The sequence below is a fragment of the Sinohyriopsis cumingii genome, chromosome 5 (assembly GCF_028554795.1).
Source record: "Sinohyriopsis cumingii isolate HCF-2022 chromosome 5, ASM2855479v2, whole genome shotgun sequence".
NCBI lineage: Eukaryota > Metazoa > Mollusca > Bivalvia > Unionida > Unionidae > Sinohyriopsis > Sinohyriopsis cumingii.
This window is the reverse complement of record NC_142965.1, coordinates 74815046-74828988: the sequence shown is the minus strand read 5'-3', so window position 1 is coordinate 74828988 and position 13943 is coordinate 74815046. Positions and strand designations below refer to the sequence as shown.

General features: G+C 33.0%; 1 protein-coding gene across 1 annotated transcript in view; it reads left to right on the top strand.

The window, feature by feature from the left end:
• LOC149799462 (uncharacterized) overlaps positions 1–13943 on the top strand; it is a 39674-nt gene that overhangs the window by 698 nt on the left and 25033 nt on the right. The gene's annotated exons all lie outside the window — the stretch shown is intronic.

Sequence of the window (13943 nt, the reverse complement as noted above, 5' to 3'; positions counted from 1 at the left end):
TATACGTTTGTTAGCAGTACATTTACAACAGCCCCCTCCACTCTGGTATAAATTTGTACGAAACTATTTCAGTTCCAAAGAACAGTGTTAAAATGAACTTTCTGCAATCCCTGTTAGGTTCTGGATGCTGACTATAACAAGTTTGATAATAGTCACTGACACGACAACAAGGTCATTGGAAAATATTCAGCAAATGAAGCTTACGTCGTGCGCCATCCAGATATATATATATATATATATATATATATATATATATATATATATATATATATATATATATATATATATATATATATATATATATATATATATATATATATATACACACACACACACACACACACTCGGAAAACTAGCTCACTAAGTTCATGTATATATATATATATATATATATATATATATATATATATATATATATATATATATATATATATATATATATATATATATATATATATAATTTCCAGTTCTTCACATATTCAAATTTTGTGGCTTAGAAATCGAAGCAATGAATTTCACTTATATATAATAGCAATTGAAAACTTCGATACCATTCAAGGATAGAGATGGCAAGGGTACAAGTGAATTAGGTATCTGCTCTTAGTAAAGTTAGGGAGAAAACGTCTTTACCTTTTCTGCCGATGGAATGATATCTCACTGTCGCAAATTCCGTCCAAAAAAATGTTAAATCTTTCAAGCAAATATAATATACTCTTATCCTAAGTCAAAAGGGGTGTGTGGTACAATGATAATATAATCGTGTGTTATAAAACAAAGGGGATACAAACACGATGTAAAAATATGTTATAAAACAAAGGAGGTGCTGTAACATTGTATAATTCTTCCTTGTGTCAATTCCTAAACCGAATGCGGCTCGAGTGATGTCAATCGCCGCCCGGTAAGTAAGATTATCAAGTGTGGTAGATAACTTCTGCGTTGCGGGTCAGATTGAAATCCTTCCTTTCTGGTTTCTCATGATTTACTCCAAAAGAACACTTCAGTTAAGAATGCATGCACCCGAAAGTAAACAATTTTCATGACATCACTCGATACTGTAGGTGCTTTTGGCATGGAATCCTAATATAAAGGGACAAACCGCCAAATGAGAACTCATACCGTCAATTAATCAATGATATGACCAAAAGGCTCGCTTTACGGGTTTCACCTATTTTATATTATTCTATTTTAATTAAGATATAGCTATGGCATTTTTGTACATAGAATTCCACATAAGACATTCTAGGGGCAAATTGTCAACAAAGCGTGATTCAAAAGCATCAATGGCCATTATTTACCGTAAAGAGCTGTTTAATAGTTTATATTTGAAACCATCTATTTTAAAGTATAAAATAATAACTATGGTTATTATATGCTCATTTTTTTTTCTCCGTTAACTTTACATTGTCAGAATCGTGCAACATTACCCGATACTGAAGTCGCGTGCAAATATACATATTGAATTCACGTGTATAAATGAACTACTTTCTATTGTAAACAAACAATGGACGCATACGCCAGCACTTTTGATTTGTCAACAAATAATATACACTCGCATAGTAGGCGCTTTAGGTTGTGGTTGTTTAAATTTGTTTTCTGAATGAACTAAAACAGATGTTTCGTGGACTGCCACATAGCAGCTGTTTTGGCACATTCCGCATTAACTTTGTTGATACAATGTTTTGGATTTAGGCTAGCTATACAACAAACGTAAGAACGGGTTCTTACAAATAACATACAAGTGACATGTCATATACTGTCTTCTTTAGCTTGTGATGAGAATGGCAAAACCATATACTTACAATTTTACATCATGAATCTCCTTAAAATGTGCTTTCGTAGGTCTGCAAATCCGAATTACATGAGCCATGTCAAAGGTTCTCAATCTTGGTTACACATTTTGAAATTGTACTGTAATTTCGAATATAAGTGCAGTTACATCCTCCTTACTGTGTTCAAAATGAAATAAGCATTAAATTCCATAGCGTCTTTTGATAATTGCAATTAAAATCCTTCATATTTTCCCCACATTATGATTTCAAATATTCAATGACAGAAACAGAAGCACATTTGCAGATGTCAACACGCTTCTCCCTCTCTTCTTCAATCCGATGTATTTCATGTGGAATTGTCACATATAAATCCAGTCCATAATCACGAAATTTCCTAGAATCCAAAACAAATACCAAAATCTATTCATTCCAGATCAAATGGAAAAGTTGTTTCAATGCGCATTCATTCGCAATATGACTGCAAATTTAAATTTTAACCAGACGCGCCATTTTCTTTCAAACGTTATGTCGAGCGGAGTTCAAATTTATCTTGGCGGAGTTATGTGCGCAGTAATAATGTTGTTGTTGTGTATGCATCTGCGCTTGTGTATTTAGTTTGGAATACGGCACACATTCAGTTACTTTGTTTCTTGTAGTGTATTTTGTTAATATAATTAAGCATTATGTAGAATAAAACATTAGCATATAATAAAAAGGTTAAATCATTTGTATGGGAAAATATGATCTCGTTTTGTCGGATGGATATACTGTACTACCAAGGTCGTGCAGTATTTCCATTCGAAAAACTCGTTCATATTTTCCCATACAAATGCAGTAACCTATAATTATTATATGCTCATTAATTTGTTTCTCCGTTAACTTTACATTATCATTAGAATCGTTCAATATTTTACGATATTGCACACATTCATATTGCACAAACGCACAGGATACGTGTGCCCAAGAGTGTATTAGGATCTACTTTGTAAACAAATCATGTACATTCGCATAGTAGGCGCAATAAGTTTTGGTTGGTTACATTTGTTTCTGAATGAACTAAAGCAGATGTTTCGTGGACTGCAACATACCAACTGTTTTGCTACATTCCACGTTAACTTTTTGATACATTGTTTCAGATTTTGCGATAGACACAGGATTTCATAAAATTGCTTGGTACCTACAAATAACTTGCAAGCTATAAAGGCATAAATTATCTTCTTTATTTGGTAATAAGGAATGCCAAAAAATATACTTAGAGTTTTACATCCAGAATTTCCTCAAAATGTGTTTTCTTAGTTCTGCAAATCCGAATTACATAAGCCATGTCATGAGTTCTCAAGCTTGATTACACATTTCGAAATTGTACTGTAATTTCGACTATATTCTAAGTGCAGTTACATCTTCCTTACTGTACTCAAAATGAAATAAACATTAAATTGAATAGCATCTTTTTGATAATTGCAATTGAAACACTTCATATTTTACTTACATTATGATTTCAAATAGTCAATGACAGAACAAACACACTTGCAGATGTAAACACGCTTCTCCCGCGCCGCTTTAATCCGATGTATTTCGTGTACAATTTGCACAGATGAATATAGTCCAAAATCACAAACTTTTGTCGAATCGAAACAAAATACCAATAGTTATTCATTCCAGATCAAATGGAAAAGGTGTTGCAATGCGCATTCATTCACAATATGACTGCAAATTTCAATTTTAACTAGACACGTCATTTTCTTTCGAAAGTTATGTCGAGCGCGCGACTAAGTTCATATTTATCTGAGCGGAGTTTTATGCGCATTAATAATGATGTTGTGTAATGATAAATCTGCGCTTGTGTTTTTAGTTTGGAATACGGCATAAATTCATTTACGATGTTTCTTGTAGTGTATTTTGTTTATATAATTAAGCCTTAGGTAGAATAAGAAAATGAGCAGATAATAAAAATGTTACTGCATTTGTATGGGAAAATATGAACTCGTTTTGTCGGATGGATATACTGCACTCCCAAAGTCCTGCAGTATTCCATCCAAAAAACTCGTTCATATTTTCCCATACAAATGCAGTAACCTATAAACATTAGCTGTTGTCAAAGTACGTTTACTTCACGGTTCAAAATTAAGCGATCATTGCAAAATTACATCATTTTGACGTCACTTGTCAGCTGCAGCTATGACGCCAGTGGAAAAGATTTGACATATTTGAAATACGATGATGTGATTGTGACGTTTGTCTATTTTCTAATAATGAAAAATAGCTATGTTTATGCACTTTCATTCGGATTGATCAATCTAGATGAGAAAAGGTGTTCACTTTACAAATTCATTAGGGTATACACCTTTCTTAAATCGGCTAATAATAATAATAATAATAATAATAATGAGGACTTTGTATAGCACCTAATCTTTAGAAGCTCTAAGCGCTTTACAACTAAGCAGTCTTATTGTACCAGACTTACAATGCCATAACATTTGTCATAAAGAAACATTTCACACTGCACCCTGCACTTTTCTCGATATATTTTGGTGATGAAATCATTCAGTTCAGAGTATGGACAGACAGCGTTACGTTCGTAGACTGTGAATGAAATACAGTGTCATTGTACAGTTTCCGACTATGCGTAGTGGAGACGTGGAGATCAATAAACTCTTCTTAGCCAGACGTTACTCCATGCCTGCAAAGAAAACTCAGTAGAGTACTTGACAGTGCCAAAAGCATAAATGAAAATTTGCATTAGCAAAAATGTTGCTGGTATGATACTAAATACAACAATAAAATGGATCAGGTTACAAATTTATAAAAGTGATTGTTTCAAAGGAAGAATACAATTTTATTTTTTCACTTAATTAAGACAAAACATTATGTTCGTCTTCTCACTAATGCCGTTTGGGTAACTGCGTATGACGTACAGAGTGTTTTACGATAATGTAAGTGTATGCGCGTTTGTGTGTGTTTGCATTATTTCAAAAGTAATAATAGGGTATTCAGACTCTAACTTTGTTATGGTGAATCAATATACCTAAAAGATACATCAGTTGGATCCAGATTCGATAGCCAAATTCAATTGTTCTTGTGGCTATTCAATATTTGTCAATTGATAACTCAACAGGAGCAAATCCTCACCAACATGGAAACTTAACATGATGATTGGTGTTGATTGTTCCACGATTCCCTGCCATTAAAACGAATTACTATCAAATCCACGACAACATAACCTTCCCAAACATAAAGTAATCGGAAAATTCTCCTCAATGATAACTTCTGGAGTTGATATGTATCGATATTGCTATTTATTCCAACCATTATGTGTTACCCTTTTCAGTATGCCTTGAAATAAAGGATAATACTATGTCAAAATGTTTGAAATTGTAACTGAGCTCTGGGATGTGCCAAAAAATGCGATCGAAAAGTTAAGGTCGATACAGATGTTTTTTTTTTCTTCATTTTTATGTTTTCTAATTTCAGGCTGTTTATTTTTGTAATCATATCATTATATGTTTTTTATGTTATAGGTGTTGACTAATGTTGACTTAAAGAACTAAAAATGTTTCCTACCTGAAATATTCTCAGCATGCTTTTTTAAATATTTTTTAATGTTTTTCTAATTTCATGGTGTTTGTTTTTGTAATAATATTATTATATATTTTTTAATTATCTTATAGGTCTTGACTAATGTTGTAAAGCGCTTAGAGCTTCTAAAGATTAGGCGCTATACAAAGTCCTCATTATTGTTGTTATTATTATTATTATTAGTATTGATATTTAAAGCCGTATATATACAACAATTTAACCGTTGACGCAGCATGACATCAAAAGAACACGCTCGCAGGAAAAATATATTGCGCATGTTTACAGAGACAAGTATTGTTGTTTTTTATATCTAAAAACACCCGTCCATTTATTTAGCTAGCGTGCTTAAATATTGCTCAGAAATATAGTTATAAAATGTGTCACAATTTCAGTATCACTTACGAAAATACAAGTTGCATTGCATTGATCATAAAGCATGTAGAAAACTTTTTGAAATATGGCGATTTCGTATCGTAAAGACGCGTTTATAAGCAGATTTCTAAATACCTAAAACGTTTGCAAAAGTTTTGAAATTTGATTTTTTGGAACCTATATATTTTTAGATGCATTTTTGATAAAACAAAAGATCAACACATATGACAACGGTACAGTGAAGCAATGAGACAATTACCGCAGGACGAAAGCTGTCTAAAAGATTGCTAACATTTCAAGCACATTTCCTTTGTAAGAGGGTAGTAATGCGACCAATAGCTGAAGTGTACACTTAAGAGTAGAAGTGGCACTGCTAAGGCTTATTTGACAGAATATGCTGGATATCAACGTATAACTGGCATTGCTAAAGCCTTGAATTACCATGCAAACTTTGCAGAATATACTGGAAATCAACATAGAACTGGCATGCTAAGGCCTTGAATTATGAAAACTTAGCAGAATATACTGGAAATCAACGTAGAACTGTCCTGCTAAGGCCTTGAATTATGCAAACTTTGTAGGATATGCTGGATTTAAACTGGACATCAACGAAATTTAATACTTTTAATGGTTTAGAGTTACTGAAGCAATGGCTTGTGATTACTTAAGTAAAAGCACATCTGAATGTGTTGTGTGCCTTTCTAAGAATAATTGAATTAGTTTTAATAAGGTGTTCGTATCTACATTATTGTAATTGGGGTTATTGAACAAGTGCCTTTTGATTATAGAACTGGTTTTACTTTGTGTCACTATTAACAAGAGAATCTGGCACAAAACAGGACCAATGCTTTCAGATCATCGTGTATGCAAAGTATTATAAACAAGACTATACGGCATAAAGGGTGTTTGTGGATGAAATACAGGGCTAAATTAACCAGTAGAAGAAATTGCTGTATAATGAATATATACAGTAGGCCAGAAACCAGTTAACGTGGCGAGAATTTGATTATAAGCATTTGAATCATGCTGCATAGAAATAAGATCAGAAATTAAGGAGCATTTAACTTCTATATATGACGAGATTATACAAACACATTTACACTGCAGTTAGGTAGCAGATATTAATTATCTGAATAATCCGGAGACAATTGCTCGAACTTGATGCTGTGGTTTCAAATGTTTTTACATGTTATGGCCAAGGAAAAATAGGTCACTGGAAAAATACCAGAATATTGGAACATGCATGGATATTATAAACACATACAAAGGCTGAAGATTAAAATACATTTGGCAAGTTTATAAATAAAGAACCCTTTTAGAACAAAGGATTCTATCATAAGCATAAGTCTACGTTTCTTTAGGAGCTGCATATTTGAAAATAGCGCTAAGGATATCCAGTTTTATTTTTTATAAATTATGTAAAATTTGAGTTATACAGTTTCTGTTTATAGAAACTACGGTGTCTTGAAATGATATGCATAAATGAACAAGATCAAGTAGCAATAAACATATAGGAACAACATTTTCAATAGAAGACACATGTAGATGTGGCAGTGCTCATTGTGCATTATAAAGGACCTTAATTAGTCCTTATTAGTCTTTATTAGTCTTAAAAAAACTATTACATAGCAATGTTCTCATACATTTCGTCATGAAAACGCAATAGTGACATACAAGTGTATCTCAGAAATGAAATTGTGAAGCAGAACAGAAACCCGCTGTTTTACCGACATTTAAACAAAAATAACATAGTGTGAGTATATAATATAAAAACCATGTACAGCTGTGCTAAAACAATTCAGTCCTGAATCAACAATGTACAGCTATGTTAAAACAGTTCAGTCCAAAATCAATTATGTACAGTTATCTTAAAACAATTCGGTCCAAAGTCAATAATCAACAGCTATGTTAAAACAGTTTAGTTCCAAATCAACCATGTCCAGCTATGCTAAAACAGTCCAATCATAAATCAGCTATGTCCAGCTGTGCTAAAACAGTTCAGTCCTAAATCAACTATCTACAGCTATGCTAAAACAGTTCAATCATAAATCAACTATCTACAACTATGCTAAAACAGTTAAGTCCAAAATCAACCATGTACAGCTATGCTAGAACATTCAGTCCATACGCTGATTGTGCGTCGTACACATACGTGTTAATACTCGAGAGGCTATATTTATGAAGTGATTTTGATGAAACGTGGTATTTAAGCTTATTGCATCAAATAATCGAACCTGTTTGTGAGCGTATGTGTGCACATTATTGAAGTGTACTTGTTTTTCTGAGTTGCTTAAGTGTAAACATTATGGGTGCCTGAATTCTGGAGAGAGATTCATGAATTTTAATTTTTAAGTTCGCAAAGTCAAAATCTAAAATGAATGTGATTAGGAGCAACGTCCAAAAAATTAATTAAGTATTCGGGGTCTAGATTCACACATATTCCTACACCAAAAATGGTGTACCTCTGATTAGATTTTCACAATGCTGCTGGCACCTAAACATACAACAGCAAGATCTCTGAAGAGCTTATACCGTGATTATCATATGCATGATGTAATTTCGTGTCTAATTTCCCAGCCAAAAGGAGCTCTATTTCTGAGCATATCTTCATCAACGTTCAAACACAAGCTTTAATCAACAAGATACAAGTTCATTAATGATACGATCTAACGTTTGTTTGGCAGGACATGTTGCCCACTTAGAGGTCTTATTTCTGATTAGAGGTCTTATTTCTGAGCTGGCTTTGTCCTAAACCTGAGTTTGATTAAACACGCGTAAAGCTCTTTGTGTTATTATTTTTTATCGGATTCCATTGTCAGCCCATCAGATCGCTGGATTCCTATATTAAATTTCAGTCAAGAATTAAAGATCTTTTAGTGAAAATCAGACCTGGTTAGTAGAGTGAGGTGCGTGTAACCTGTATACCATATCTCTTGGAAAGGTGTATAAAATGACAAATCTTCTCACACACCTACAAATCATGGTCGAACGTTGTATTAGGTACATTTGGTCATTTAACCATATAATAACTTATAAATGAAACAGCTCAATATTATGGGAATGATTATATTTCATTCAAAACCAATTTATATTTCCAAGATGATAAGATAACCATCTAATATAAAGATATATGGTAATAAAAATAATGAAACTATGACAGAATGCATGATCAGCTTTAGTAATAACATGAGCCAAAGGATCTATATCAGACACGCTAGGGTCACCTGTAATGTAATTTCTTTTAATATATGAAGACCTGGAAAGATCAGCATAGCAAATTAGTATGGGTACACAAAGATTTGTATATGAACAAATCATCTGCGAATAAATGATGACACACGTCAACCAACAATGTGTAGTTTGAAATGAATATCACAGAATGTTTCCTATTCAATCAGCCTGTATCAGAGAGATTCAGGCGCATAATAGGTGGATATATTCATAAATGAGCTTCTAGATATTTTGTTTTAGCAGCTATCGTATACACTGATAAAATGCATTAGGTTACAAATAATATCGACAGATATTTGCAAAACAAGGATGATAATAATCATTCAAGAACTATTCCTGACAAAAGCATTTTTGTGCCTTAGCTACAATATTTTCATCTTGATCTGTAAATCATTATGTCTTCATTAAATGTCTTCTATATCCTAACTTAATTCGATACGTGTTATTATCCATGTTTACTAGTATTGATAAGGAGGAAAAGTATCCTAATAACGAGTGATTTTTAACTCATGTGTACACGACAGCCTAATTTTTCCAAAACTGCAACGTCGAGCATCAATCCTCTATTCAACAAGGAAATTATACTCAGAGTGAATGTCTTAAATATTATTGATGAAATCCATCATTTACTCGCCCAAGAAATCAATTACGCATCTAGTCACTCACCCGCGCCATCACCCACTCGCTCATTCACTCAATCACCCACTCACTCACCTACTCACTTACTCATTAACGCAATCAACAAATGAATAAATTACATAAATAAAACAAGGAATTATTCAGTTGACTGCCTGGCTGTTGTGAGAAGCAGTGGAAAACATCAAATGGCCATACTCGTTTATGGGCACAATAAACAGTTTTTTAACGTGCTTATTTAACACAAAACGAACATTACGTCCAGATTTGTATTCACAAAACCTGTGACGAAAGCATGTTTATCACTTCGAATATTAATGACTACTTACATATGTGGGACAATAAGTTTATTTTAAAAATGAACAGAAAAGAAAGAAATATGCATACAAGCCTTTTCCGACTATTATTTGCCTAAGGATTTGTAGAAGTTGAAAAATACAATCTTTGTGATGTATTTTCAGAGTATCTTTTGGTAAGACACTTCAAATTAGACCGTGTTTAGCTTACCAAAGACACTTCAGATTAGACCGTGTTTAGCTTACCAAAGAAATAAATCTCGTTGCAATTGTTTCATTAGTAAATACTTGAAATGTCTGTGAAGTAGCTACTATTTCTGTTTCTTAGAAGAACCCTGACTGATCGCAATAGGTCCCATTGCAGACCAGTCACAGAAAATACTAGTCGTATGTCCACAGAAATGATACCATTGCAGACCAGTCACAGAAAACATTAGTCGTACGTCCACAGAAATGATACCATTGCAGACCAGTCACAGAAAACACTAGCCGTACGTCCACATAAATGATACCATTGCAGAGCAGTCACAGTAAACACTAGCTGTACGTCCACAGAAATGATACCATTTCAGACCAGTCACAGTAAACACTAGTCGTACGTCCACAGAAATGAAATGAAGGGAATTTTCCAGTTCCTACTAAAAAGACACCGACATTTTATGTACGTTTAATAAACAGATTTAGAAATAATAAATATTTCTAATTCTAGGTTCAAATGACACTCATTTCGTAAAATCAAATTGTTTTCCTTTGAGTTCTTTGAATGCCGTCACGTTTTACGTAGTCTTAAATTTGCCGCTCATTTGCACCGAGATTACACGTTATTAACTCTGTCCGTTTATATATAAATGTAACGATCGAAGAACATAATAAAAGAGGAAGAATTATTTTAATTTAAATATTATGATTATCTTTTATGATGCTGAAAATACTCGCTGTGAAATACAATCTTTTTAAAAAACAGACAAAAAAACTAGCGTCCAAATATGTTACAGAGAGAGAGAGAGAGAGAGAGAGAGAGAGACAGAGACAGACAGAGAGAGACAGACAGAGAGGCAGAGACAGACAGACAGAGAGACAGAGAGAGAGTTGACATTGACAAAAAAATATTGGAGACCTTCTTGAGCTAGTAATCATGAGAACGTGACGGGGTTTCAAATGAATCTACACATTGCATTAGTTCCGAAGAATGTCTGCAGAGCAGATAATGTCAAATCAGCTGTATTTTATACAACGTTATAGTCAACACGCTTATTCTATAGTAATTCAAGTGTTCCGATGTGAACATTCATAAGACATAAACCTTAACATTTACGACAATGAAAAAGCTTGAAAGGAATTAGTAATTAGTATCTAAAAAGTAAGTTTTATATATATATATATATATATATATATATATATATATATATATATATATATATATATATATATATATATATATATATATATATAGTTCAATGGATTTATTTGCACGAAATGTTGCAATTATGCGTCGTCATTAGAATCTTGAAAGTAAACTACATTTGTATTTTGCCACACGTTTGAGTGATACATTAAGACCAAAAGATTTATAAACAATGTAATGAAAGGTGTACGGTAACCAGTCAATATGTCTTTATTAGAAGCTCATCAGTGTCGTCTCCTTTTGATACTCAAACAGAGTATTTCAACCCGATTATTTCTTGGTTTAAAAGAAAGTTTATCGAAATCCTGATGAATGATATGGACTTTGTGCGCACGATATGTCGGCATGGTGACGTGTAATACCGTGAAGTCAAGTACAGTAGTAATCTTTTATGAGAAAATTCTGATAACTGACTTCTGGTGTTTGTCGAGTATATATTCATCAGTATGTTGTGTAGAATTTACATTCATTAATTTGTTGTAAAGAGTTTATATTCATTATTTTTTTTTTGCATGTAGTGTACAGCTTATATTCATTAGTATGTTGTGTAGATTATATTAATAAGTATGTTGTGTAGTTTGTATTAATTAGTATGTTGTGTAGTTTATATTAATTAGTGTGTTGTGTAGTTTATAGTCATTAGTATGTTGTAATGAGTTTATAGTCATTGGTATGTTGTGTAGTTTATATTAATAAGTATGTTGTGTAGTTTATATTAATTAGTATGTTGTGTAGTTTATATTAATTAGCATGTTGTGTAGTTTATAGTCATTAGTATGTTGTGTAGTTTATAGTCATTAGTATGTTGTAATGAGTTTATAGTCATTAGTATATTGTGTAGTTTATAGTCATTAGTATGTTAAGTAGAATTTGTAATAATTAGTATTCTGTGTAGATATTACATGCACTGGTATGTTGTGTAGAGTTTATAGTCATTAGTGTGTTGTGTAGAATTTATATTTATTGGTATGTTGTGTAGAGTTTATGTTCATTAATATGTTGCGTAGAGTTCATATTCATTAGCATGTTGCCTACACTATTTTATGTATATATGTTCTTTCATTATTTAAAGGATACCACACATAGATTACGCCAAGCCAAATTCATACATACTTTTCAGGAAATCAGAATACAGAAAAAAGTGTTAGTCATTAGGCATGACTGTAAAAAAGGCTAGAAAATGTTCTTTTATGTGCGATGGTGTGTTATATGCGAATACATTATACTGGTGGTCAATTGCAGTAACTAGATGAAATGAACGTGATGTGGCTGTATCCACATCCAAAACGTGATAAAATAATCATGGCACGTGAACCGTGCAAGTGATATTCAATGAAGACATCAACTTTACGAACCAATCAAGTCCATTATTTTTCTACATCGGACATCTGACAGTGTTTAACTACGTGTGACGTTTTGAAACACAGGCTATAAACGTGTACGAAATATATACAACTGTTGTTTAAGAATGTGTTACATCATCTGATAAAGAAACTGTATACTACGACGTTTGTTTGTTCGAAGACAAATATGATAAAATATTTTTAATCAAATTAACATTTTCTCGTCACATGAAGCTCCTTTTTAGGCATTTTACAGCTTGAGGGAGACATAGTAACTAAACAAAAATGGTTTTCAATAATATATCGTCTTGTCAAACAATGGTCGTACTCTTCACAATGGATGACTTCTCTTGGTCAGAAAAAGCCTCTGCCACAGGGATGTAAATTATGTGGTAAACTGACACTTGCATTACACCCAATTTTGTGAGATCTTTTCTCTATAATAGCTTCAGTGCAGAATGGGGAGATTGTGCTGAATTCGTAGGAGGAAAATATGACGAATTCCTTTTTTGCAGTACCGAAGCACAAAGTTGATGATATTACAAGACATCACGCGGTAGGCAACACAAAAAAAGACAATTACATCACATCCAAAAGAGGCTGAGCTTCCAAACACAGTCTAGTTCTTTATTTCATGTTTTTGTTTGCATTTCAGGCTGTGATAATAGATAAGAGGTAGGATACAGTCAATGTGTATTAATGCCCAAGGTCGGTGAACTAAGAATTAGGTAACCCTGGGGTCAAAACAGATTTCAGGAAACGATGTATTCTGAGATAGTATGAGCTTTGAGGATCGTGAGCAGTGCTTTGCCATAACAGAATATTTTGTATCTATTTTAACACTAGACGTTTTCAACCTATCAGTATATATCAGAGCTGTTTTAGGTAGATTTAGTTCCACCATCTATAATAATTTCCCCACCTCTTCCCAGTTCTGCCTCAGAGAGGAAGCAAACTTATTATCCAATAACATCCCAGCAATTGAAGTGTACGTCTTCTAAAGTATTGTATGATTTGCCTAACATACCGATGAAGTGTACAGTATTACATTCCTCCCGCGCATTTTTCTATAAGCGCAGGAATAACTATCAACTGTGCAAATATTTACAAATACAACATATCAATAATTTAGTAAGAAATGTTGCTCCCCCCGCAGCACTTAATTATGGGCCCCCACCCAATAAAAAGAAACGTTGTTTGATATGAATGTTTAGATGTCCACTGGGCTTCCCACCATCCACAATCCCTGCAGTTGCAGGGTTGATGTTCCTAAGGCGTACGCTATGCTAAAGAAGCCGTTAATGCGGATAACTTT